Below are 25,438 nucleotides of genomic sequence, written 5' to 3' on the forward strand. Positions count from 1 at the left end.
ACGTCCTTGGCTGAAGTTTGGAGCTGAAGTTCTGGCAATTTTCTGGATGTGTTTGGCTTGCTCTAGGCAGTGAACTGACACTCCTGGAACAGGCCCCCGGATCCCAGAATGACGGAGACCCTTGGGCATCTTGTACGGCCACGCACACCCTCACCTAGAAAGAGTTGCTGCAGTGGCCAGTGACAGAGCTCTGACGATTCAGATCCTTCAGACAGCCTTACCAAAGTAGCAGCTTCTTTGATAAGACCAAAGGAAATGCCCCCGACTGTGTCTGAGGAAGCACATGTCACGCACTTTAGTTCAGCAGGAAAGACTCAAGAGCTTGAGGGTCACCAACGCTGTGTCTCATCGAATTGAGACAGCCTGGGCCCTTTGCTGCAGTGCTGCAATTCTTGCACCTGGACAAATGTCTCCTTGAGCAACAAAATGCAAAGAAACTATATGGGACTAAAAATAACTGCATGCTTGTGCATTTGGGGCAAATTCTGGGCCAAAAGATACAAAAAAGACCAAAACAACAAACCTTCCACTTCCGAAGAGCTGGGAGCAAAAACTGGGTGTCAGGAACAAAACCAGGTACTAAGCACACCCCCAGCACCATATACCACAAAGGGGTGGGCAAACCACTGAAGCCACCCCTGTAGCCCGACACGTGGACACACCCTTACCTTCACCCCATATAGAGAAGTTTGCCCACTCCCTCGGGAAGCCCACAAACAAGGGAACCTGTTACTTCCTCTTGCTCCCTGTTGCTGCAGCAGGGGCCCAAATGAAGCCTTGCCTGGATTTCTTGTGTGACCGCTAGTCAATTTCTATTGATTGAGGAAGGCCAAAAACCCTGGCTGATATCAATATTACAGATTTGGTGTTTGTTCCCCAAGCAGTGCTTACTAATGGGTCAGTCTGATCAATGCATTTGAGGGAAAACATCATGCAGACTTTTCCTCCAATGGCATTCATTCAGCAAACATCTGCTCAGTGGCACAGATGTCAGCCGGACTGGGGGCATCCTCTGGATCACTAGCCCATCGCACTAAGTACAGAAGAAAACTCTGCTGGAATTAACCGATGAGATCAAAGCATTTGTACCCAGACTCAGAAAACATTACTAAAGTGATCTGAGTGGTGAATTGGTCCAGGCTTGTCCCTTTCTGTGTGGCCACTGAGCAGTTCAAAGCATTACAAAATTTGCACACTGTCCTCTCTGGAGATTCAAGGTTGGGGTCAGTTGCCTGGCAAGGGGTTGGGGAAAGTCTCGTAAAGGAGGTGATGGTTCTGGTCAGTTTCTCTCGCCTGTCTTCTCTATTTTAGGTGACCCCGATGCTTCTATACAATGGACTTTGATGACTCCATGTTTTTTCCCACAACACCCACGTGTGGCATGTTAGGCCGACAGAGACTAAGGGTCTGTCCATTGTCACACAGCCAGCGAATGCCTGGTTCTGTACGATGGTGTGTGTTGGGGTGTACTCTCTCTTTTGCCTGTTCTATAAGATGACGTAGCAAGGTGCTGATACCCCTGGGCAGGACCAGCCAAATTTGTTGGAATAAAGGACAGCATAGTGATGAGGTGAAGAATGAGGCTTTGGAGCCAGATGACTGAGTTTGAATCTCAGCGTTCACCCCCTCTTCCCAGCATCATGACTTTGGCCATGAGTTCTCTCATGTGCAAAATGAAGGTTGTGGTTAATATTGGCCCGGAGTCAGCTTCATAGGCACACGACCAATGCGAGGGTATGTGCTTTTGAGCTTAAGAGGGCCTGGGCTTGAGGTTTGATGCTCTATAATTGCCATCTTGAAACTCTTCATAACTCACATACCTTAAGTTATTAAAAATCTTAAATTTGTGCTTTGTGAGTGAAGTCTGATAGGAGAGTGGGTCACGAGGTGGGGAGGCTTGGATCCTCAGCTCACACTCGGTGCTACCTCCCGCTGCCTCCTCTGGTCTCTCCTCACTGCTCCCCTGTCTCTGGGTGCCCATGGCCCTGCCCAGCTTCTCCCTCTTTGCCCCTCATCTGGGGACGGCTGCTGCCTTCTCTGCACAGGTGTGTCTAGGTGCCCAGATCCAGGGGTGGGAGGTCAGAGCTGGGTGGTGCCCCCAAGGCATCTTGGCCAAGTGAATCCTGGCCCAGAGGTGGCCATTGCCTTGAAGGGTCACTGTTCACAAAAGGCTGGGGTCGAGAGCTTGGCTCAACTCTGGGGCAGGTGTGTGCATCTGAGGGTTGGGGGATGGGAATCTGGTAGCCAGTGGGCCTTTATTTGTGTGCTGAGTGGCAGGGTGCGATCCCTGGTGTCTGGGAGAGTCTGCATTCACCTGGCTGGTGCAACATTATAGTATCAGATAAAAACACCATGACAGGCCAAGAAGGTGAGACAGCGAGAAAACCACTCCAAGGAAGAGCGGAAAAACTTTTATATTTGAGTAACTTTCATTTTAGATTTCTCCCGCTTTTTGGACAAGGGCCCCATAGTTTCATTTTGCATGAAGCCCCACAGGCTCTGTATCTGACCCTGCATCGCCCTGGGGCTGTGGGCAGGGTTTTGGATGAGCAAGCACCTGAAAGCTGGGCCAGTGGGGGCCAGTGGGGGCCAGTGGGGGCGTGCTCAGTGAGATCTTGTCCATTTCCAGCTGGAGGTGCTGACCAACACTCAGGTTCTGCTCCTTTGGAGCAGCAGGGCTGCAGTCAAGTTCCCCAGGGGCGACCTTCCACCCATCAAGCTCACAACAAAATAGAGAATGGTCTGCTCTCTTCCGAACTCCAGACATGCTTCTTTAAATCGGGCCAGGTATTGACAGGTAACTAGCTATGTTTGTAATAGACAGGGCAGGGCAGGGCAGGGCCAGGGCTGTGGCAGGCATCTCACTGAATCCAACTGGAAGGAGAGCAAGGGGATCGTCCTATGGTCACATCCACTGTGATTCAGCTCATTTCCATCATGATAATGAATTCAAGAACGAGCTTTTGAAATGAACTGTCGATCAGAAGGGAGGCAGTAATTGCATTGGTTATTAGCGATTACTCCTGGATGGGGGTTAGGGGTGTGAGCAATAGAATTAAATGAATTTCCTTTGAAAGTTCTGCTGTGCAAAGTAAGAGATATAAATGCTACATTATGTGTTTAAAATACCTCCAGGGTTTGGTTTATAGACTTGTTTATATTTATATATTTATTTGAATGTTTATGGCTTTCTCTGTGTCATTTTCACATTGGTATCTCCATACTCATTATGGTTTTATGACCGCTTTTTGGAAATCAGTGGCTGAACACACCAGCACATGATTTGATGAGAGAAGGAGATCCAGAAAACAAAAACAAGTTTAATATTGTAGTTGAGGGGAAGAGCCCTCCCTTGGGGTCAGAAAGTTAAAAATGAAGCTCGAGGTCTGTGCACGTTAGTTAGAATCTTGGAAAGTTACTGCTTAGTAGGCAGCTGTCCATGCTCAGTCACTTCAGTTGTGTCCAACTCTTTGCAGCCCTATGGACCATTGCAACCCTATGGAGCCCACCAGGCTCCTCTGTTCATGAGATTTATCAGGCAAGAATACTGGATTGGGTTGCCATGCCCTCCTTCAAGGGGCCTTCCCGACTCAGGGATCAAACCCAAGTCTTCTGCCTTACAGGTGGATTCTTTACTGCTGAGCCACTGAGGAAGCCCAGTAGACAGCCTAGAGATAGTCAAATTCCAGCCCTCCAAAAGTTGGGGAGACAGAGGCCTTGAGAGGTTGAGGAACTGATCAGGGCTCTTGAAGCTCATTGTCCAGAAATCAGGATGAGGGCCTGGCTCTTCTGATGTCCAGAGCTCCTCCAGACCCACCCTCCTTCCCTTCCTGTACACAGAGTGACTTTCCCATTGGGCATAGCAGGCACAGCCCACAATACTTTTAAGGGTCCACAAAAATGCTTTAATTTCTTTAAAAATCATAAGTAAAAGTGCATATAATTCAGCCAGGATTATATTTATCTCAGTACCAGTTCAGTTCAGTTCAGTCGCTCATCTCAGTACCAACGAAGTCACAAAATACAATTTTTAATTTTTTTTATGGAAGAAGGGACTTATGAAAGTCAAGTGCCTAGGGCCCCCCACAAGTCATCATTTTGCCCTGCTGATACAAACCAACCAAGACAGCCATAGGAGAAATTCAGGGTGGGGGACCCAGTCTTCCACTTTGGCCCCTCCTCATGGTGATGAGGCTCTGCTCCCTCCCCATCATGCTCCTTTTAAGTAAGCCCTTTTGTCTCAAATGTCTTTTTGCCTCTCTGCAGAAAGGTCATTTCAAACAGGGAAGAGAGGCTCTGAATTACACATTAGGATGGGCAACGAGTGATAGAAATAAGCTACATGGGCAAATCTACATGCGTGTGCCGTCAGTTGCTCGGCCATGTCTGACTCTTTGTGACTCCCATGGATTTTAACCTGCTAGGCTCCTCTGTCCGTGGAATTCTCCAAGTGAGAATACCGGAGCGGGTTGCCATTTCCTGGGCTTCCCAGGTGGCGCTAGTGTTAAGGAACCCACCTGCCAATGGAAGAGACATAAGGGGTGCAGGTTCTATCCCTGGGAAGGGAAGATCCCTTGGAGGAGGGCATGGCAACCCACTCCAGTATTCTTGTCTGGAGAATCCCATGGACAGAGGAGCCTGGTGTGTTACAGTCCATAGGGTCACAAAGAGTTGGATGTGACTGAAGTGACTCAGCCCATACGTATGCCATTTGCTACCCCATCTTCCTGATCCAGGGATGGAACCCACATCTCTTGTGTCTCCTGCACTGGCAGGTGGATTCTTTACCACTCTGCCAGCTGGAAAGCCTGGGCAAATCCACACTGAGCAGCAAACCTCTGCTGACTCAGTTCTGACCAGAAGACCTTAAAGGTCTCTATGGTATGTTTGAGTCACAGCTGCTGTGTGAATGCATGGGTGCCCATATATAGAAGGTTCCACGTCGTAAAATGCAAGGTGTGTTGCATATCTTTGGGTGGGTGTGCATTGGTTGGCCTGCACCTCCTCAAACCTGACCAACCTTCAAGGTTCTCCCATCTCAGTAAGATAGACAGTCACTCACAGCAGTAGACTGAGTCTTTATGTCACCCCTAAATTAATGTTTTGAAACCTCACCCACAATGTGATGGAATTGAGAAGTGGGGCTTTGGGAGGTGATTCGGCCTCAAGGGTGGAGCCCTCATGTATGGGGTTAGTGCCCTTATCACTAACCTCAGAGGGTTCCCTAATCCCTTCTTCCATATGAGGACACACTGCAATGACTCTCTAGGAACCAGGAAGCCAGGTCTCACCACATCTCAAATCTACTGGCTCCTTCATCTTTGACTTTTAATGTCCAAAACTGTGAGGAATAGGGGCTTCCCTGGTAGCTCAGATGATGAAGTGTCTGCATGCAATGTGGGAGACCTGGGTTCGATCCCTGAGTCAGGAAGATCCCCTGGAGAAGGAAATGGCAATCCACTCCAGTACTCTTGCCTGGAAAATTCCATGAGGAGCCTGGTAGGCTACAGTCCATGGGATCTCAAAGAGTTGGACATGACTGAGCAACATATAGACCACCCAGTCTATGGCATTTTGTTATGGTGGCCCAAACAGACTGGGCCCAGAGGGACTCAGGTTCCACATTCTCTCATACTCCACACCCAGATGGACCATTATTCCTATTAGCGTCTCCTAAAAATCACATGTGCAATCAGCTTTTCTCATCACCTCATTGCTAGGTGGCCAAGCCTAGGGCATCATCATGTCCCTCCCGTGTTATGTGAACAGCCATCTGACCAGGACCTGTCTCTCTGCCTTCTACTTCAGTCCAGCCTGAGTCAGTCCAGTTGGTGGTCCTTCGGATATGTAGCTGGAAACCTACTCTTGCTCAAAATCCCCTGCGGACTGATCAGCTCACTCAGATACAAGTCAGAGGTATTTGCCTTCTAGGACTTGGACTCTGGCTACTTCTCTGACATCATCTTCTTCCTGTTGCCTCCTTCTTTGCCTTGAACACGTCAAACTTACGCCTACTCCAGGACACTTGAATGTGCCATTCCATCTGCTTAGAATACCCTTCCCTGGTTAGCCATGGCTCCTCAGAGATGCATCCTCCAGCCCCCTCTTTACTATAGCAGCCCCAGCAAAACTTTCCTCCACACGCTCACCACCTCCCACCACTCTAGTAACCCTCATTTTTTTTTTTTTTTTTGCTGTTTGTCCCTCCCACTGGGATGAAGTACTCCCCTCCCCAGGAAGGAACCATGTCTTTCTCATTATTGTATCTCTAGACTTATAAGAAATCACATTTCAAATAATACTTGTTGAATGAATGGAGCAAAGATTGGGACTGCAAAGTAATTTACTCTGTGAAAATGCCTGAACACCTGCTTGTATGGGCAGGTTTTCTATTTTTCATCCCAGATTTTGAACCAGGAATTTTGCTGCTTTTCCTGGTCTCAAGGGTGCCCCTGCCTAGTTTCATCCCTCACCCTTTTCAAATGCTGGGTAGCTGGCTTCCCTGTCCATCCTCTGTGGAGAGCATTTCTAAAATATAACTAGAGCCCGTACCTCCCCTGTGAGAAACCTTCCAAGGCTCCTGGCAGCCTCCAAGGGAATGGCGTGTCAGACCAGCATCCAGCCTCCTTGCCCACCACACCCATCTCACCCTCTTGGCTGAAGCCCTCCTGTGCTTTTTCAGTTCTTGAAACTGGCCCCAGTTTCAGGCCATAACTTTTTTACGCCATAAATTATCATGACACTATTATTGCTCAAAACAGTTCTTAAATTGACAGGGAAGGGAGAGGGAAAAGAAAAATATCATTTCCCCACCCCAATAAATTTCAGCTGGAACTATGGGGAGAGGAAGAAAGTGAGGAGCGCTGCTAGACGAGCTGATGGTGAAACAGAGGGGCAACGGGTAATTTTACCGACAAACATCTTGTTCACTAATTCAGCGGATAATGATGAAACACACTTTGTGAGCCAGACAGATGCTGGGGCCTGTGCTGGGTTGGGGCTGGGGGCAGAGGTGAGATGCTCATTTGATTGTGGAGGGGCAGATGGCAGGTAGGGAGTCATGCTACAGACAGATGAGTGCCTGGTGCAGGGAAGCAGGGATGCTGAGGGAGTCTAGAAAAGGGGCTTCCCACACCCGAGAACGGTGTGCTCTGAGCTAGTCTTCAATGGGGAGGAAGAGGTGGTAAGGCAAAGACATGGGCGATGGTCAGAGGGCAGCATAGGTTTCATCAGGATTGAGCGCTGAGTGGGTTCGGTCCAGAAACCATGAAAGCACAGGGTGGTCGCAGCACAGGGTGGTCGCAACACAGATGGTTAGGTGGGCAGGGGAGAATTACAGGATCACCGGGAGCTGTGGGAGCTCTAAAGGGGTTTAGCACAGAAAGGGCTGGCCTTATACATAGCTTAGAAGTTCATGGAAACATGGACTTGGAGGCAAGGAGATGAGCCACGAGATAGTTCAGCAACTCACTTGAGAAACGAGGCACAGAAAGAAATCATGCAGGCAGCCACCTTGGAGATCTGTTTGAGGTTCAGGTGGGGTTGGTTGGCAGACAGCTTAAAGGCCATTCCTGGGGGACAGGGACACCAGGAGCTACTTGAGGAGGGCAGACTTCAGGAGGGGGTCGAGGGTCTGACCATAGAGGAGCTGGGCTGCCTGGCGAGGAGGGCAGGCGGCTGTGGTGGTTAGTTTAGTGCATCGGCTTGTCTGGGCTCCAGTCCCCAGTTACTCAATCAAACACTTATTGGGTGTTGGTGTGAAGGTGCTTTGTAGGTGCATTTAAGGTCCATAATCAGCTGATTATGTTGTTGTCATAATCTAATAACGACATAATATAAGTCATAATCAACTGACTTTAAGTATGATCTGGGTGGGCCTGATTCAAAAAGCCTTACAAGCTGAAGTTTTTCTGGGGAAAAAGAACCATTACCTGTGGATAGCAGCTTCACTGCAGGCTTGAGAGTCCCGTGCAGATTTTGGACTTGCCAAGTAGCCCTCACAATCCCATAGCAATAAGCCAGTTCCTTGCAATAAGTCTGTCCCTATCTATCTATCTAAGCTCCCCCGGGTTCTATTTTTCTGGCTGACCCAACTGATAACAGCTATGAGAGAACCAAACCCAGCATCTTGCCTGTAGAAGACCTCTTGTTCCCCTGCAGTCTTGTCACTCCCTAGGGAAGGTGCCTCTTCCTCTTCCTCCTTCATCAGGAGCCCCATGGAGAAGCCAGTAGCAAAGATGAGTCTGTCTGGGGAAGGGGAGTGCATCTCTATCCACCAATGTATGTGCCAAAGTACATGTCCCTACAATGTGAGGACTGATTCTTGCCTCTCAAGAGACCCAAATCAACCTAGCCCAGAGCATCTCACTTTATAAGTACTCCCTCTCTCTAGTTATGGAGAAGAAAATGGCAACCCACTCCAGTATTCTTGCCTGGAGAATCCCAGGGACGGGGGAGTCTTATGGGCTGCCGTCTATGGGGTCTCACAGAGTCCGACATGACTGAATCAACTTAGCAGCAGCCCCAGCTCTCTCGTTAACTTTTGGGCAATTCTCTGTGGGTTTATCACATCATGGGAGAATCCCCATCCTTGCTATCTTTTCCATAGCTTTTAATTCTCACAACTCTCTGTTTCCCTATAAGGGCTTGAAATATATCCACCAAATTTCTAATGAAGATCCTGCTCTATCTGCATATGTATCAATTAACCAAACTCAATCTCAGGAATCCTGGGGGTGAGATCAATTTTGTTCCAGATAGCTGTGCCAATTTCGACTGCTTCCAGTAGTATTTCAAACTCACCGAGAGCGCTTGGCAAGCCAAACATTTCCACATGGTTTACCCACATTAATTAATTTAGCCTCATGCTGCCATGAAGGGATAGGAGAGGGCAACTGGGTGCACAGGTGGAGTTTAAGGGAGGGCTGATAGGGGGAGGGTCCTTGTGAGCTGAGGAGGCCTCCTCCCCGCAACACCCCTTCCCTTCTACCCAACCCCGCACCTCCACCCATGATGATGTGTGGCTTTCTTTTTCTTGGATGTAATCTACACGGCTCAGCAAGAGGGCTTCCATGAAGCACGAGCAACGTGGGCCCCATGATCCCATTTCTGCACTGTCTTAAGGGTTGTCAGGGTGGCAAAGATCTTCTTAATGCATCTGCTAGGGGCAGTGGGCTCAGTATGATGCTGGCTCCCAAGGACTGAGTCAGGCAACTTGAAAAATGATGATGCCTGCAATGCCACCTGAGTGTGTGGGAGGGAGAGGGAAGGGCTGGGAGGGAGAGAAGACGCTGGAGGCTGCCATTGAGCACTTAGGTCCATCCAGGAAACGCCTGAGAATCTTCTTAGTTCTCATCCTCATAGTGACCCTGCTGGGTACTTACTACTATTTTCTTCTTGAAGAAGGGGAAACTGAGGCTTTGTTGTTAAAGCCTTTGCTGTTTTCTATATCTATGATGTCTCTCACATGGAGGGACGAATCCAATTGCAAAGCTTGAAAGAGCCTGTGAACTTGGTGGAAATTACCTGGTTTCTGGCATCAACATATGACTTCAGGTAATCACTCAATGCCTAGGTCCCTCAGTTTAGTTACTGGTTAAGGGAAAGATAGCGTAGAATGGAGGAAAAACTGTGGGGTGTGAAGTCAGCCTACTTTACATTCTAGGACCTTCTATGCCACAGCTTTTTAAAACTCTATAAAATGGGAATATAAATAACCTACCTTATAGGATTCCTGATTAACTGACATATTGCATATAAAGTGCTTAGTGCAGGGTCAGCCACATTGTTAAATGCTAAATAAGTGAAGTATCACTAATTTTTCACACGGACATTGTGGAGATCAGTTTTTAGCTCATTTTAAATTAGCTCCTGCTTTTTGTATAACATATGTTTGGTACTTCCACAGATATGCAAACACATTGAAAGGGTGTAAAGAATACTATTATTTTTATAATGCAAGGAAATAGCTTAAAAAGGTGGTTGAGGAAGTAGGTAAAATTATGGAAGGGATGGTTGAATACACGAGATGATCAGATTTTGGAGTGATTAATGCAGAAAAGTTTCATGGAAGAATAAATGTCTGGACAAGTTCTGGAAAGAGGAAAGGGTTATGTCTGGAAGAAAGGAGCATTTGTTTCTGGAGGGGTTAAAGGCTGACAGAGATGGGAGGACACTGTGTGTGTATGTGTGGATCTCTGTGTAGGTGTGTGTGTATGTGTGTGCATCTTTGTATAAAGAGTGTGTGTGTATGTGTGGATCTCTGTGTAGGTGTGTGTAGGTGTGTGTGTGTGTGTGTGTGTGTATGTGTGGCCTGGGGAAGGATGGCAGGTGGACACCTGGAAGGAGCCTGTTCTGACAGGTGTGACCGCTGCCAAGGGCAGTGGAGTCAGGGTGGTGGTGAGCCATGAAATCCATGTGCAGGAGTCTCACTTTGGTGGCAAGACTTGGGCTATAGAATTCTTGGCTTGTTTCCTGGAGTTCCAGAATTTAGAACTAGAAGACATCTGGTTCAGCCTCCAGCCTATCAGGCTAGTAAATATTAACTCACATTTTTACAAGGAAGAGACTCATAAGGTGCCAAGAGTTATGAGGGGCCTGGTATCACAGACCCCACTCTCCCCGGTTCACCCATCTGTCCTGACTTCTTCTCTTGGCAGAAGTAATAACCCATCCAGGAGACAGAAGAGAGGAGGAGGGGAGGAATGGTATGGCAAGCGGGCCCTTGCAATCCTCACGATAAAATGAGGACCGAAGAAAGCTAGGTGGGCCCACCATGAAGCTGGTGCGGGAGACCCGAAGTACTGCTGTCCGATTGGAGGAGGACATGGGCTGTTTAAACGCTGCTTTCCCTTCACCCCAGGATCCCTTGAGTCTCATAGCTAATGCCCAACATTCTATGATATACCTTATATTTCAATCCCTCATTGCTATAGCAACACCCCTAAAGCTCTGCATCATTGAGTCCTCTAGCCCAGTACCCTGTGCTGGAGTCTGTACCATGGTGCTTCTCAAATCTCTGCTTACTCTGGTAGCAAATAATCTATGCCATCCTTCTGGCCCCACTGCCCTGACTGTTCTAAACCCTGTAGCCCTGCAGTCTATCCTACCAGCTTCCTCTGCTCTGGTATTCAAGGTCCTTCTTTAAATCACATTTTAAAAAAGTAAACAACACTGAGCATTCATCAGTTGAGGAGCTCCTGCGGTGCTTTTTTTTTTGTCTTCTCCATTGGTCAGTCATAGTTCAGAAGATTTTTTATTGAAGGAGCTTAGGGGCGACAGTCTGGCTGGGAAGGGGCGGTGTTAAAATCCTCAAGTAGCATGTGCAGAACAAGCCCAGCATTCTTTAGCTCGAATACTAGAGAACAATAAAAATAGCAAACTTTTCTAAAACTTTTCTAAAACTCCTTTTGCCTAAGATTGAAGAAATGCCTGTGTGCTAAGTTGCTTCAGTCATGTCCGACTCTTTGCCACCCTACCAGGCTCCTCTGTCCGTAGGATTCTCCAGGCAACAATACTGGAGTGGGGATCTTCCTGACCCAGGGATTGAACCCACACCCCTTATGTCTCCTGCATTGCCAGGCAGATTCTTTACCACCAGGGCCACCTGGGAAGCCCTGAGGAAATGCCTAGTCACTGTATTTAAGAACATTATTCTTAGGGCTTTATTGTTAGTAATAGGATTATTATTTGGACTGGCTGAGGGGGTGGTGTAGGAGATGATGGAGAAGCTAAATGCTACGCACCGCCACCACACTGGCAGGGTGCCAACCAGTTCTTCCGTATCCACCCTGTTTGGTAAGTCATCACTGCCCACACATGCTTATTGAGCACTTGAAATATGGCTAGTCCAAATTGAGATATGTTGTAAATGTAAAATGTATACTGAATCTCAAAGACTTTGTACATAAGAATGTGATATTTTTCATTAATAATTTTTAATGTTGATTACATGTTGAAATGATACTACTTTAGATATATTAGGCTAAATTAAAATATGTTATTAAAATTAGAACTATTACTTTAAAAGATGTAATACACTAAAATTTTTAAAACTTTTTTTAGTAAAAAATTTTAAATGATGTATGTGACACACTCATTGGAAAGACTGATGCTGAAGCTGAAGCTCCAATAGTTTGGCCCCCTGATGCAAAGAACTGACATTGGAAAAGACCCTGATGCTGGGAAAGACTGAAGGCAGGAGGTGAAGCAGACAACAGAGGATGAGATGGTTGGATAGCATCACTGACGTGAGGGACATGAGTTTGAGCAAGCTCCGGGAGTTGGTGATGGACGGGGAAGCCTGGCGTGCTGCAGTCCATGGGGTTGCAAAGAGTCAGACACAACTGAGAGACTGAACTGACTGAATGTGACATACATCAGTGGCTCATGATTTGTTTCTATGGAACAATGCTGATTTAGAACCCTGGGTCTTTTATCGTTTGATGATACTGGTTCCAGAGGTACCCTTGGACTCTATCAGTTTGAAGAACGGATCTGGGAAGTATCTGATTTATTACCAACAGTCACTTGAAGGAAGGAATAGCTTCACCTTATTGCCTCCCTACTCTGTGCCTGTGTGTTGCCCCAGGAATGACACTCACAGGGATGCTAACGACCACAGAGGTTGAGATCTGGGGGTGCGAGGATCCAAGCCCAGCTCTGCTGGACCAGCCATCCACTGGGCCCCCTGCCCCTTACCAGGCCACGATGCTCTGTCTCCCTTTGTCAGAGAGAGCCGGATGGAGGAGGCCAGGGGTCAAGTGCTGCCCCCTTTCTGCTCTAAAATGCCTGTTTCTCTTGGCTGAGGGAGGCCTTCAGAGCTCTCAGGCACAATACTGCGCGTTTGGGCTGTAAAGCAGAGCCCTGGGGACTAGGTTCCACCTTCCAGTCTCTGGCCCAGGCTTGGTGGCTGCGGGAATCAACCTCCTGCATCTGCTTCTCAAAATGTGGCGTGGGGTGGGGTGCCCAGGTTCACGGGGAGCTGTGTTTATGGCGTTCTGCCTCCAGATGGAAAGGAAACTGGTTCCATTTGATATCCTGATGTGTGGTGTAGGCGACAGGACATCAGAATATTTAGACATGCAGACAGTTGGCTGAGTTTTTGTTTACTGTACAGGCATTTAGAGACAGATTGAGATGAGAAGGAGAGGAAAGATTGAAAGAGTATCTGGTGTGATCCTCTCATTTTACATGTCAAATAAATGGAAGCAGAAATGCTAAAGGTCTGTCCAACCTCGCCAGCAAGAAGGTGGAAACTGCCACACTGGGCCAGTGTCCCTTGGCCAGCAGCTTCCTTTCAAGATGTGGGAGAGGCATTGGTGCTGACCGTTCCTGACCCCAGTGATTCCACATACTCAATCACTGCCCCTGCCGGGGATGTAGAGACTCTGGAATCTGTTCCTGCAGGTCCCTGGCTGTTGCCAGCTGCTGCAAAGATTTCAGTCAGAGGCTTCTCATGGCCCCAAAGACTCTGCACCTTCCCCAGGTGTCCCAGGGCCTGAGACTGGAAGCTTGGGAATCTGTTGGCTCTCCCGACAGGCGGCAGGAGGACTAGTCTGGGTCACAGCTGTGAAGTCAGTGAAATGGCTTTGGCCCTCCCAGCTGCCTCCTGTGCGCGTGCCTTTTGGGGGATGTCTCCGTTGGTGGAGGGAAGCAGTCAGGTGAATAGCCTGCAGCCTTACTGCTCAAGTGCCTCCATGGCCCAGCAGCAGCACCTGTGAGCCTGTTAGAACTGTGGACCCCCAGCTCCTCTACAAACATGCTGAAGAACCAGCATTTCAGCAAGACTGCTGGGGAATTTGTATGCTCAGGACAGTTTGTGAAGCCCAGGCTTAGACTCTTAGTGACTTAATTCATTGCCGCACTCAGAGGGTACTTACATAACAAAAGGGTAAGGCGAGAGTGAACTGTTTGTTTCAAAAAGTATACCTCCATCGGTAGGTGAGAAGGGGGGAAGTAAAGACCTTAGTGTCATTGGTAATTAGGTCTGCACTTTTGTATAGGGAAGGTGGGGTGGGTTGGGGTGGTGTGGGGAGGGTAGAGGGTCATTTGAGAGCTTAGGCTCTGGAGCCTGATTGCTGAGGTTCAAATACTGACTCAGTGACTGTGTCAGCTAAGTGATCTTAGTCCCTAATGAGACCTTGGGCAATTTGCTCCAGTTTTCTCATCTGCAAAATGGGGATGATAGTATTACTATATTATCTATTCATTAGGAGGAAATGATTTAACTCTTGCAAGCCCTTAGAGCAGTACTTTAGCACACTGTACATGCTTGCTGTGCCGTGCTCAGTCGCTTCAGTTGTATCCGACTCTGCAACTCCATGGACTACAGCCCACCAGGCTCCTCTGTCCATGGAATTTTCCAGGCAAGAATACTGGAGTGGGTTGCCACCTCCTACTCCAGGGGATCTTCCCAACCCAGGGATCGAACCCGTGTCTCCTGCATTGGCAGGCGGATTCTTACCAGTGAGCACCTAGGAAGCCACCAAACGTGCTTAATTAAAGTCAATTTTTATTCTGATCATTTCCATGCCTGAAGCCAACCCTGACAGCTGGGTCAGAGATGTTCTGCCCACCAAGTATGACATTCCTATTTTAGGGACAACTGCTTGGATGACAAGTGAGTCATGATGTTCTGTACCCTTCCATTCTACAGGTCTGGACTTCAGGTCCCTGGGGTGCCAAGGCCTGGGGAAGAAGGGCCCCACTTGGCTTTCTGCAAGACAAACTCCACACACACACACACACACACACGTGAACTGCCATTGCCATGTCCTGGGGCAGTTGCCAGAAAACAAAACCAAGTCACCTCCAGGGAGTCCTCACCCTGTTTTGTTTGAAAATAAACATGTAATAGTTTATGATGTGAATTATAGTTCAATAGGAAATGAACTAAGAGTGTCCAATTCCTTTAGGATGGGTCATTTCATAGCTGAGGGGAGTCTGGGCCTGTGAGTTCTTGCAAAAAACCATGTCAGCAGCTCTGATCGGAGGCAGAGAGAGCTGGGGCTCAAGGCAAACTTCTCTGCCTCTGGTCTGTGCTGGGAGGTGGAGAGAACTCAGGAGCCCTGGGGTTTTAATTTGCCAAACCTCAGGCAAATCCTTCTCTCTCCCTCTATCCTGGGCCCTTCAGCTGTAAAACAAGGGAATGGAACCTAACAGTATCCCCTGGTTTAGCTGAAGTTTCCTGTGCTCTAAAAAAAGTCATCTTACTGGCTCACTGGTGACAGTGGGGTGGTCAGCAACCTGACAGGTAGGGGAGTCAGGGTGACACCCCTCTTGAGAGGAGTCAAACCTTTCCAAAGTTGGGTGCTGCTGGGGTCTGGAGGAGCTCCCACGACCTCTACACCCGCCAAGTGTGCAGCCTCTTTAGAATTCCCAGCACTGCTATGCTTTCCTCAACAGAGCCTCTGGGCCCCCACCCTGCCCCAGTCTTGCCACTTCCCCCTTCTTCAGCAAGTTAACCAAATTCTCTCTTCATGGACAGTTCAATGGAAAGTTAGTCTGAAACGACAGTATATCATATTTCATGAATTTAATAGGGTTTTCATGATTTTACAAAGTGCCTCCACCAGACACTCGCAGCTGGAGGCGGCTCAGCGGGAGGCTGAAGCCCTGCATCTGGGTTTTTCAACTCTTGCCAAAATCCATTGAATTTGATCCGGAATGACTATGAATCTTTGGAATGTACAGTCCCTTTTCTCTTGCCTTATCCAAATAAAAAGGGGGAGGGGGAGGGTGGTGCTGAGAAATATCCTAAGAGAATTCCATATGGAAACACTAAACGTGCATTATAAAGGATTTCCTATAAACAAAATCACGGTCCGAGATGTTGAACCCTCCCCATGTTTAAAACAAAGGGCTCTTGTGTGTGTGTTTGTGTGCACTTTCTAACATACATACGTATTCATGGGGTACCCTGGCCGTCCCCCTTTCTCCCTAGCTAACTCTCTTCTTTTCCATCTCCCCTGCCCCCAGACTAGCCCCAAACTCCTAACCAGAACAAACTTTAATCGTTCTGTGCAGTAAATCCCCTACAAATAAATATCCAGGGCAACTTCAAACGCGCTTAATTGGAAGCACATGGGAAGAACTCCCCAGTCCTGGCCAAGGCTGCAGGGCTGTAATTTAATGTTATGATCTGCCAGAAATATGCGCCATAATGAGCAGAGTTTGGGTTTCCTTTCTCTGTATCAGAAAACTGCAGGTTTGAGTTTTTTCACGTTCTTTTTTTCTCATTTGCTCTGCTTTTGTTCAGTCATCAAACTTCACGTTTAACATCCCCCCATCAACCCCAAACGAAAAAAGACAACCGCAATCTAAACAAGCCTTCCTCTCCCTTTAACCTCTCCCCGCAACTCCCTTGCTTCAAACTGTGCATGACTGTTCTCTCTTTCCCTCTGCTGTAAAAGAATTATGGCTTAGGGTTTATGGGATTTAAAAAAAAATGTGTTCAATCACCAGGATGGGAGAAATGAGGCTAAACCACCTCTGGACCCTCTAATGGTTTTATCATAGAATTATAGCTGGAATGGGCTGGCAGGAACTTTGAGAGGTCGGGCAGTCCATCCCCCGGGCTCCACACTGCTTTATCTCCAACATTGAGGTCCGTGGGTAGCCGCCTCTCCTCAGGGATCACCCAGAGAGGAGTTTGTGTAACACTCCCCGGAAACTGAGCCACATCCCTAAGCTTACAGTATAGGAAGTGTTTCACAGGTCCTATGAAAGTCACATGACCTAAGGCCCTTTCTTCATCGCATCCTTAGGAAGTGGAAGACTTTTCCATGTCATTTTTGGGAAGACTTCATTTGGGAGAATGCCTCCAGCCAAGAGGGTAGGAGCAACTCCTTCGGGTTTCAAAGAGAGGAAACCCAATGCCAAGTTCCCTTTGCACAGAACTGCTGAATATCAGGCTTCAAAGGAAACTCAGGGGCCATCCCGTCCAACTGTGCCTGAAGATCTGGGGTCTTCTTAGTGGTGCCCAGGCCCTTCTAGCAACTGGAAGCCCACTGTCCCCTCAGCCAGTTTCTTCTCCTTTGTGAGAGTTCTCATGATCAGATAGCTGTCTCTCCTATTGAGCCCAGATTCATATTTTCATTCTTTGCCTTTGCTGGGCTTCATTCTGTTCTCTGAAGCTACATGGAAGAATTCAAATTCCTCTGAATGACAGTCATATTCCTATCATATCATTATCATATTCATATCATGTCATTACCATATTCATATTATATTATTATCATATTTACATCATAACATATTCATCCCAACTTTTCCCTTTCCAAGAACTAAGAAAGAACCAACTCAGCTTTTTCAGTTACTCTGCCCCCCTCCCACCTCCCCAATTTAATATATAGTCTATACCACTCAGCAGAATCTCGGTCTTTGTTTATTCTACCTACAAAATCGGGATAATTCTGTCATTTGTTCCTACTGCCTAGAATGGCTGTGACGATTGCCTTGAGATGGAATATTGTTTCTGTTGCACTTTTCTTCAGCGCTAACACAGTTGGCTGGTGAGAGTGAGCCATTTTCTCCTCACCATTTTCAGTTGTCTTTCCTAGCTGTGTGGCTCTGGGCCAGCCACTCTACCTCTCTGGGGGTTAGTTTCTTCCTCTGGAAAATCAAAGAGCTGGATTAAATGACTTCCAAGATTCCTTTTGGTTCAACAGGCTCACAAGGGCAGGTGTTGACACCAATTGGAGCCAATGCCCTAGAAGCTTTTGCATCTTTGATCCTACTGCCTTCTGCTCATCTATCAACTGGTGAGTGAATGAGGAGTACTAAACCAAGTTAAAGAAGATATGGCTCTTGTCTGCTGGGAACCTACCTTCTGGTTCATGAGACAAGAGATACACAGAGGACAGAACCAGAGGACAGGGCAAGACATCTTATAACCAGGTGGGTGCCAGAAAGAGTATCCTGGAAGGGGGTTCCCATTCCCAGGGCTGACACATTGGTAAAAGCAGCTGGTTGTGTGGTGGTATGCTACAGGCCCAGTGTTCTCAGTAACAGTTAAGGGCCTGTGTTTGTGAGTGTATAATTAAAAATAAAGCAGAATAAGAATATTTTTCTATACCATTACTCTCAGTCATGCACAATCTATGACAGGCTCTTAAAGCAGTAGATAAAGGGGCACAATTATAGCTGGCATTTAATCTCTACTGCTTTCCATAACCTGAACCATGCCCCACCAATCCCTGCCTGGGGGCCCCACCCATTACCTGGGAATCTGTGGTCTGTGGGAGCCCCGTTTATTTCACAGGGCATGGTAGCCAATGCTTGCTAACCACTGACACGTGATTGAAGGACAGAGGGAAAAGACCTGTGGGTCTGAAGACAAAGCAAATCCTCAAAGGATGGACTCAAAGCTTGCACCAGGCTGGGGTAGGGGTGGGGAGTGCAGCCAGCCAGGGCCTGGTCCAAGCCCCCATTGTGCCTTTGGACTATTGCCATTTTGCTTCCACTCTTGTTCCCTTACAGAATATGCTCCATGCGGCAGCCAGAAGAAACATTTGAAAACAAATTAGATCATGCTGCTTCTCTGCTCTGGATCTTTCAATCACTTTCCAAAGTACTGGGAACGAGATCCTAACCCACGTTTATGCCTCTCAGGTTTATGAGAACCAGCTTCCCACTATCGTTCCTGCCTAACTTCCCACCTCCTCTCCTTCTGTGCTCTGCTCCTTAACCACACAGCATTCTCCATCCTGCCTACACCAGCCAGGCACACTCCTGCCTCAGGGCCTTTGTATAGGCTGTTCCCAGATACGTGACTCACTCCTTGTTTTCTCAAGGTCTTTACAAGGTGGGCTTCCCTGATCACTGCATCTAGGGCAGCATTCCCTGCCATTCTCTCCCTAACTCACACCACCTTTTCCCATAGTATTATTACTACCTAACAGCCTTCCAGGCTCCTCCGTCCATGGGATTTTCCAGGCAAGAGTACTGGAGAGGGGTGCCATTGCCTTCTCCACCTAATAGTGTACTATCATCATATTTGTCTATTGTCTCTCTCTGTCACAAGAGGGAAGGGAACTTTGTCTTGTTTGTGTCACTAGATGGGCCCTTTCATTCTAGTGCTAAGGGAAATGTCCAGAGGGGTAAAAGGACTCGTCCACAGCGTGTTTCTGAGGGACCCAAGAGAAGAGCTCAAGCCATCCAGTCTCCAACCTGTGCATCTCTTATTAAGGCCTGCTGATTTTGATCTGAATATTTCAGCATTTAACGTTTTCCAGAGCATTTCCCACAAACATCATTTTGTCCTATACGCAGAAACCTGCTGCCAGATTCTCAGTGTCAGCTTACAGAAGCGTAAAGCGAACTTGAGAGATGAAGGGATTTTCTGAAAGTCACACGGAGCTAGGGCTGGAACCCAGCGCCCACAGCGTCCGCCGGCCAGGGCTTCAGAGCTGCAGAACTCGCCTTTCAAAGAAGGAGGCCTGGCATTGTCATTGTCCCCGTGTTCCCCAACCCCGCACCGCGGTAACCCGCCGCCCCCTTGCTAGTCGACAGGTGCATTTCTGAGCACTTCCATTCACATCTGGCTTCTGAGAAATCCAGCCCCCTCCCCCAGGATCCGCACTCTGCAGTAGAAGCAGCCCGGGCCGGGGGGTGGGGAGAGAAGAGGGCAGAGGGGTTGGGGAGGGGGGCTGAGGGGTGGGGAGGGGGAGGGCCATTTCTGATGCTAAATTGGCCCGCGGAGCGGAGGAGGGTGCAGCTGGGTTCATTAGCTGCCTTCAGTCTCGCGCATTGAAAGCTGGAAGGAATGTGTGGTGATTAATAAGCACTCGGGCTCCCAAGGGAGCAGTCCTGTGGGTGAGAGGAGGCAGTGAGGTCCTGTTAAGGTGCAGCAGATCTGGCTCCCTCTGAAATTAATCCAGCCCGCGGGACAAGCACCGTTTCTGCCCGAGTTGTAAAAGGACAACGCCATTTTAAAAATCATCCCCATCGAAAAGTCCTAAAATGGCAGGATGTCCCCTTCACCCTGTCTCTGTGTCGCTTTGACTCCGATTTGAGACGGGCGCTGTCAGCGCCGGTGGTGGACGGTCACGTGCAAGGTCCGAGGGGAGGTGTCCTGCAGTATAAAATAACGCTGGCATTCTGCAGGCTCCGTGTGAAACCCAGAAGGTAAAATATCTTAGTAATGATCTTTTATAAGCATTGGATGTTGAAGTAATATTTTGGATATATTGAGTTAAAAATATTAAGGTTAATTTTGGCTGTTTCTTTTTAACAATTTTCATGGGACTACTAGAAAATTTTAAAACGACATACGTGGCTTGCATTCATTCAGCCGTCCCCGGAACTGGCTCATGCCAGCTCGGGAGAATCAACTGTGAGCCTTTCCTCCCAAGTCTGTGTTTAGTGAGGTCCGGTTAGTGTCTTGAAATTAGTATGGGTGGGATTTTTAACACTGCAATTGGCAAGTGCTAGAAATTAGGATTTTTTAAGAGCTGGTTTATCAACACACCACTCCTCACATTATATTTCCCTGTTAGTTCTATTCTGGGTGTTTGGTTTAAGATTTCCATTCTGGGTTTGCAGGTTGCGTGTGGGAGTTCTGTGTGCTTTCCTCTGTCTCTTTTCCCTAGTGCCTATATTCTTGTTTTTATTTATTTATTCATTCATCCACAATCGTTGAATAAGCACTGTGCATAAGGTACTGTTTTAGACCATAGAGATTTATGATGAATAAGTCACAGCCCTGCTCCAGGGAGCACTCAGGATCTAGTGGGAATGAGAACAGAAGTTGGGGCAAACTGCTGTGGCGGTGCTGCTGCTGTTGAGTTGCTAAGTTCTGTCCAACTCTTTTCTGACCCCGTGGACCGTAGCCCATCAGGCTCCTCTGTCCATAGGATTTCAGCAGTGGTGAAGGTGAGGTCAAATGAACAGGACAACCTGCAGAGCATGGGCAAGGGTGAGACACAGGGGCAGGCAAGGCTTCAGAGAGGAAGGGTTATTTGAGCAGGGTCTTCAAGGATGAATAGGAGTTTGTCAGGAGAGAATCTGGGAAAGATCATTCCACCTTGGGATCACCACAGCATGGGAGACAGGACAGAGGAGTGATGTTAGATAAGACTGGAAGAGAATTTTGGAACACAAAGAAGAAGCCTTTGTGAAACATGCAAAAAAACCTCAGATAGATTTTCTCTTTTCCTTCCTTCTTCCCTTCCCCAATGTCTCTTTCTAATAATGGAAAATTGGAATGTAGAGCATTTATCCTTTCAAGCCCCTTCTCCCAGGGGTCAGGGATTCCATGAAGGAGATAAGGCTTTTCATGCCAAACCCTGGGCGGAGTGATGAGGAGATCAGACTGGACCCCTCATAGGGCAGTGGATTCAGAGACTCTGTGTGCAGAGTTTGGGGTGCTCCATGTCATTATTTGGAGTGTTCCTAAGGAGGTGGATGCCTTTGGAACCAAAGGATGTGTCACTGAGATGAAGAGTGAACATGAAATAAGCTCGCTGCCTATTGGTGCCCGTGGTAGAGTGATGTTACAGCAAAGGGTGCTAAAGAGTGTGGCCAGAGGCTTGATGTTTGTAGTAGGAAAATCATCCCCTCATTTTGACCTCAATTTTCTCATCTCTAAAATGTTTAAGTCATATTCAATTCTGTGTTTCAACACTTATCATAGTTGTTGATTATTTTGTCTCTTCTTCGTGAGTTTTAAGAATATTTTCTATTTCCCATAAATAAACCCTAGTTTATTTTTTATTGATGCATAAGTAGTAGTGCATAAGGAAAAAAAGCTTTCTCCTCTCTGGTCCAATATCGTTTCCTTCCTCGCTTGTCAGGGGTTGTCTCAGTCTATTCTTAGATCAGGGGCTATTTAGATGCTAGAGGCAGAGATTCGGCTACCTAGACCAGGTGCCCAGCATGAGCCCTTCTTTTCATCATCTCTCTGTGACTGAGGGTTCGTGAAACTTCAGAAACCAGTGGGCCAAGAGCAAAGGTTTTCTGAACTGGACGGGGTGGTGCATGTTCTGTCTGACCATTTCTTTTTTGCATCTGTAGCTCACTCATCACCACTCTGCCCACTTCCATCAGAAGGTACCCCTTCATGACGGATTTGTCTCGCTTTTTTCTCCCTGCTCTAGAGCCATCATGGATCCTTGGGGAGTCAGAGGACAGAGTTCCACTGGATGAGGGAGGCTCCGTTCTTCCAGCATGGCTCTCCTCTCGCCACCTGTCAGATGGCTCCCAAGAGCCCTCCTTCTCCTCATCCTGATGGCATGATCACTTGCCCCAGCCCCCAGCTCCAGAGACACCTCCTGTTTCCTCTCTGACTCAATCCCTTCAAGTTCTCTTTGTGAAATCTCCCTAGTCTCGAGCCTGTACCCACCCCTCCCCCTCGCTGATCACCTATAGACATTTGATGTGGGTCCTTGCCTGCTGCTTCAGGTCTGCATCTTGTCCTCCAAAGCACACAGTAGGTCTGGGAGTATGGGGACCCTGTAGAGAGAGGGGCAGGAGGAGATGCCTGCCGGCTGGCAAATAAACCCCAGGACAAGTTTCCAGCTCATTGGCACCTTACCTGCTTTGTCTGTAAGATGGGAATAATATTCCCTGTCCTCCTTCACAAAGAATTTTTTGGAGGATCAAAGTGGACAGTAGAAAACAGGATTTGGAGGGCTTAATAAGTGACCAGGAAGTAGGTGGAACTGAGGTGCCCCTTCCGGGCCTTGATCTCTGAACCCTCAGTGATGGATCGATTACGTGTCATGACAGTAGTTCCGGTGATGTTTCCCTAAAGCTATTTCTCTGATAAACATACAAACAGGAAAACTTGGCCATCGGTCTGTCTGGAACCTAGCATGAGTAGTTAAAATAGAAGGGAAGACTCAGGGTGGTGGCAGTTACAGAAGCTGTTTTCAAACATGTCAGGGGCTGTCTGGTGGTAGATGCTGGCTTAATGGAGTTGGAAGGTGGGAGGAGTCTGTAGACACCCAGAAGCGGGCAGAGATCTCAGGGAGGAAGAAGTTTCTAAGTAGAGCTGTCCCATGGGTCCTGGGCTGTGGGTGCCAGAGGACCCCTCAGAAATGCTTGTGAAGGGGTTGCTTATTCCCCAGACAGATGTGAAAATGAGGGCAGCTTCTCTGGAGTACAGGAGCAGCTCAGACCGTGGTTCTCTTTGTGCTACTCAGACCTTAGACTGGATAACTGTCCCAGAGGCTAAGGCAGGATGCAGAGGCCCACACTGACTGCTTTGGTGCTGAGCCCTTCTCCGCCACTCTGTTAGTGGAACTGAGTCTAAGAGAAGATGTACCATCTGCCCCAGGTGTACGGCAGAGCCAGAGTTCAAACTTGGTCTCTCTGACTCAGAGCAGGTGCTGGTGTGGCTTCTGGCCACCACCAGGAAAGTGAATGTGAAAGTTGCTCCATCGTGTCCAACTCTTTGCAACCCCATAGCCTATTCAGTCCGTGGAATTCTCTAGGCCAGATTACTGGAATGGGTAGCCTTTCCCTTCTCCAGGGGATCTTCCTAACCCAGGTCTCCCACATTGCAGGCGGATTCTTTACCAGCTGAGCCATGAGTGGCGTGCTAATTCTCTCTTCTCCTTCAGTCCTTGGCTCTCCTTCCTCTTGTGAAGCCTACCTCTTACAAGTGCTGCTTCTCAGCTCCCTCTCTTAGCTCCTTGCTGCCCGGGGCTCTGCGCTATGGCCTCTCTACTTAGCTTGGATCCTGAGCTGGCTCATCCCAGGGTGTCTCTCCTGAGAACCCTGGACCCCTTGCTCCCCTGTCAGCCCATGCCTGTCCTTCAGCCCTGCAGCCCTGTCTTGCGGTGCGGAGCTCTTTGGGGATGTTGGCACACTCATGGCCCGTGCCTATCAGGTGGCTGATCCTCTGGGTCCCTAGCCCTCCTGCCCTCTGTTCTCAGCTCCCTTCCTTATTCCCAGAGTGCCCATTCAAACAGTCGCTGTTCTTTTCATTGCCCCCATACCCAGCTCTACCCTCCCTGCCCAGGGCAGAAGGATGACCCTTCATGAACACTTTATCCCCTCCTGGCTCTGCTGCTCTGGCTCATGTCGTCTGGTTTCCTTCATGACTGAACGCCTCCCTGTTGCCAGCAGACATCTTCCAGGTCTGATCTCATGGCTCTGCCTAAAGATTGAGGTATTGTGACCTCTTCATACTCCACCACAATCTATTCCCCAGCATCAATATCCCAACATGCTGTCTTACACATCACACACTCTGGTTTCGGGACACACCTCAGGGCTCCACAAACTCACCATCTCTTTTCACAGTTCCATACTTCTGTACATGCTCCTCCCTCCATCAGCCCTCCACGTAGTCCACATGCTCTCTCTCTGGCACCGTTTCCTTTTGCTACAAAGATTTTCCTGGTTCCCCCCAAGCAAAATTAGCTGCTCCTTTTTACATTTCCTACAGGCTTCAGTTTATACCTCCAGGACTTTGCACTGTGTTTCCCCCACTAATCCATAAGCACCTTGAGGGCAGGGGTGGGTCTTACTTGTCCTTGTAGCTCTGGTGCCTGTGGCAGGCCTGGTGCCGAGTTAGTGCCTGGCCCATGCCTAGTAAATGAATGGGTAAGTCACTTGCTTCCACGCTGCTGACGTGGAAGCGGCAGGCATGGCAATGACATATACTGAGCAGCAGCAAACCCACAACCATGAAAGCTGGTTTTCCCCCTTTCTTTTTGAAGGAGACATAATTTTAAAACATTTGAAAATAACCATAACTGAGAAAACCATTTATGGAGGGGGAAGTAATTTCCCTACTGTGTAAAGATCCCTGTCAATGTGAACACCAGAATGTGGCTTAGATCATCACTACCATGCCAACCCATTGATAAGAAAAAGGAAACTCCCATGAATATGTTTATCCCTTGCATAAAGTTGTATATTTTTTCAAAAATCTCCGTATGTGTGATCTCACTTGATCTTCATAACCTCCATGAGGTTGATTGCAAAAATGGCTCAATTTTCCATCTCTCTCTGGACATGTGCCCTCTATAAAGAGCCTTTGCAGCTCTTCCTACAGCGGCAGAATCCACTTCCTTATCCCAGGGATCTGTGTTGGCCTCGAGACTTGCTTTGGCCAGTAGGACTTTTGGAAGTGACATCATGCTAAATATGAGTTTAGGCCACCAAATGCCTTGCAGCTTCTTCTCGCTCTGTTGGACTCCTGTGACTATCATGGGATAAGTGTAGGCTGGTCTTCTAGAGATTAAGAGGTTGCATGAAGCAGAACTGAGCCACCTGATTCATCCTAGTGAAGACCCCTGCCACAAGAACAAGCCCACCAAAGCCAACTCTCCACATGTTAGCAGGCCCATGAGCAGGGCCTTCCTAGACCCAAGGCAATCTTCAGTTTGTGAGCTAAACTGTTCTTTTATGCCTGTAAGTTTGGGGTAGTTTATTATGTAGCACTAGCTAGTTGATAACACTCCCTGTGAGAGAAGTAGGGCAGGAA

General features: G+C 48.0%; 1 long non-coding RNA gene across 6 annotated transcripts in view; it reads left to right on the forward strand.

Moving 5' to 3' along the window:
• The first annotated feature begins 19,717 nt into the window (after nucleotides 1-19,717).
• The window catches only part of LOC102389080, a 30,514-nt gene continuing 24,793 nt past the window's right edge, over nucleotides 19,718-25,438 (forward strand). For 3 of the 6 annotated variants that reach the window (XR_006547621.2, XR_006547623.2, XR_006547624.2), the window contains exons 1-2: nucleotides 19,719-20,127; nucleotides 22,098-24,115. This is a non-coding gene — a long non-coding RNA (uncharacterized LOC102389080). Of the gene's footprint in view, nucleotides 20,128-22,097; nucleotides 24,116-25,438 lie in introns of all 6 variants that reach the window. The other 3 variants (XR_006547622.2, XR_006547620.2, XR_003105992.3) reach the window with 3 other exon arrangements.

Source organism: Bubalus bubalis, chromosome 22 (assembly GCF_019923935.1).
Source record: "Bubalus bubalis isolate 160015118507 breed Murrah chromosome 22, NDDB_SH_1, whole genome shotgun sequence".
NCBI lineage: Eukaryota > Metazoa > Chordata > Mammalia > Artiodactyla > Bovidae > Bubalus > Bubalus bubalis.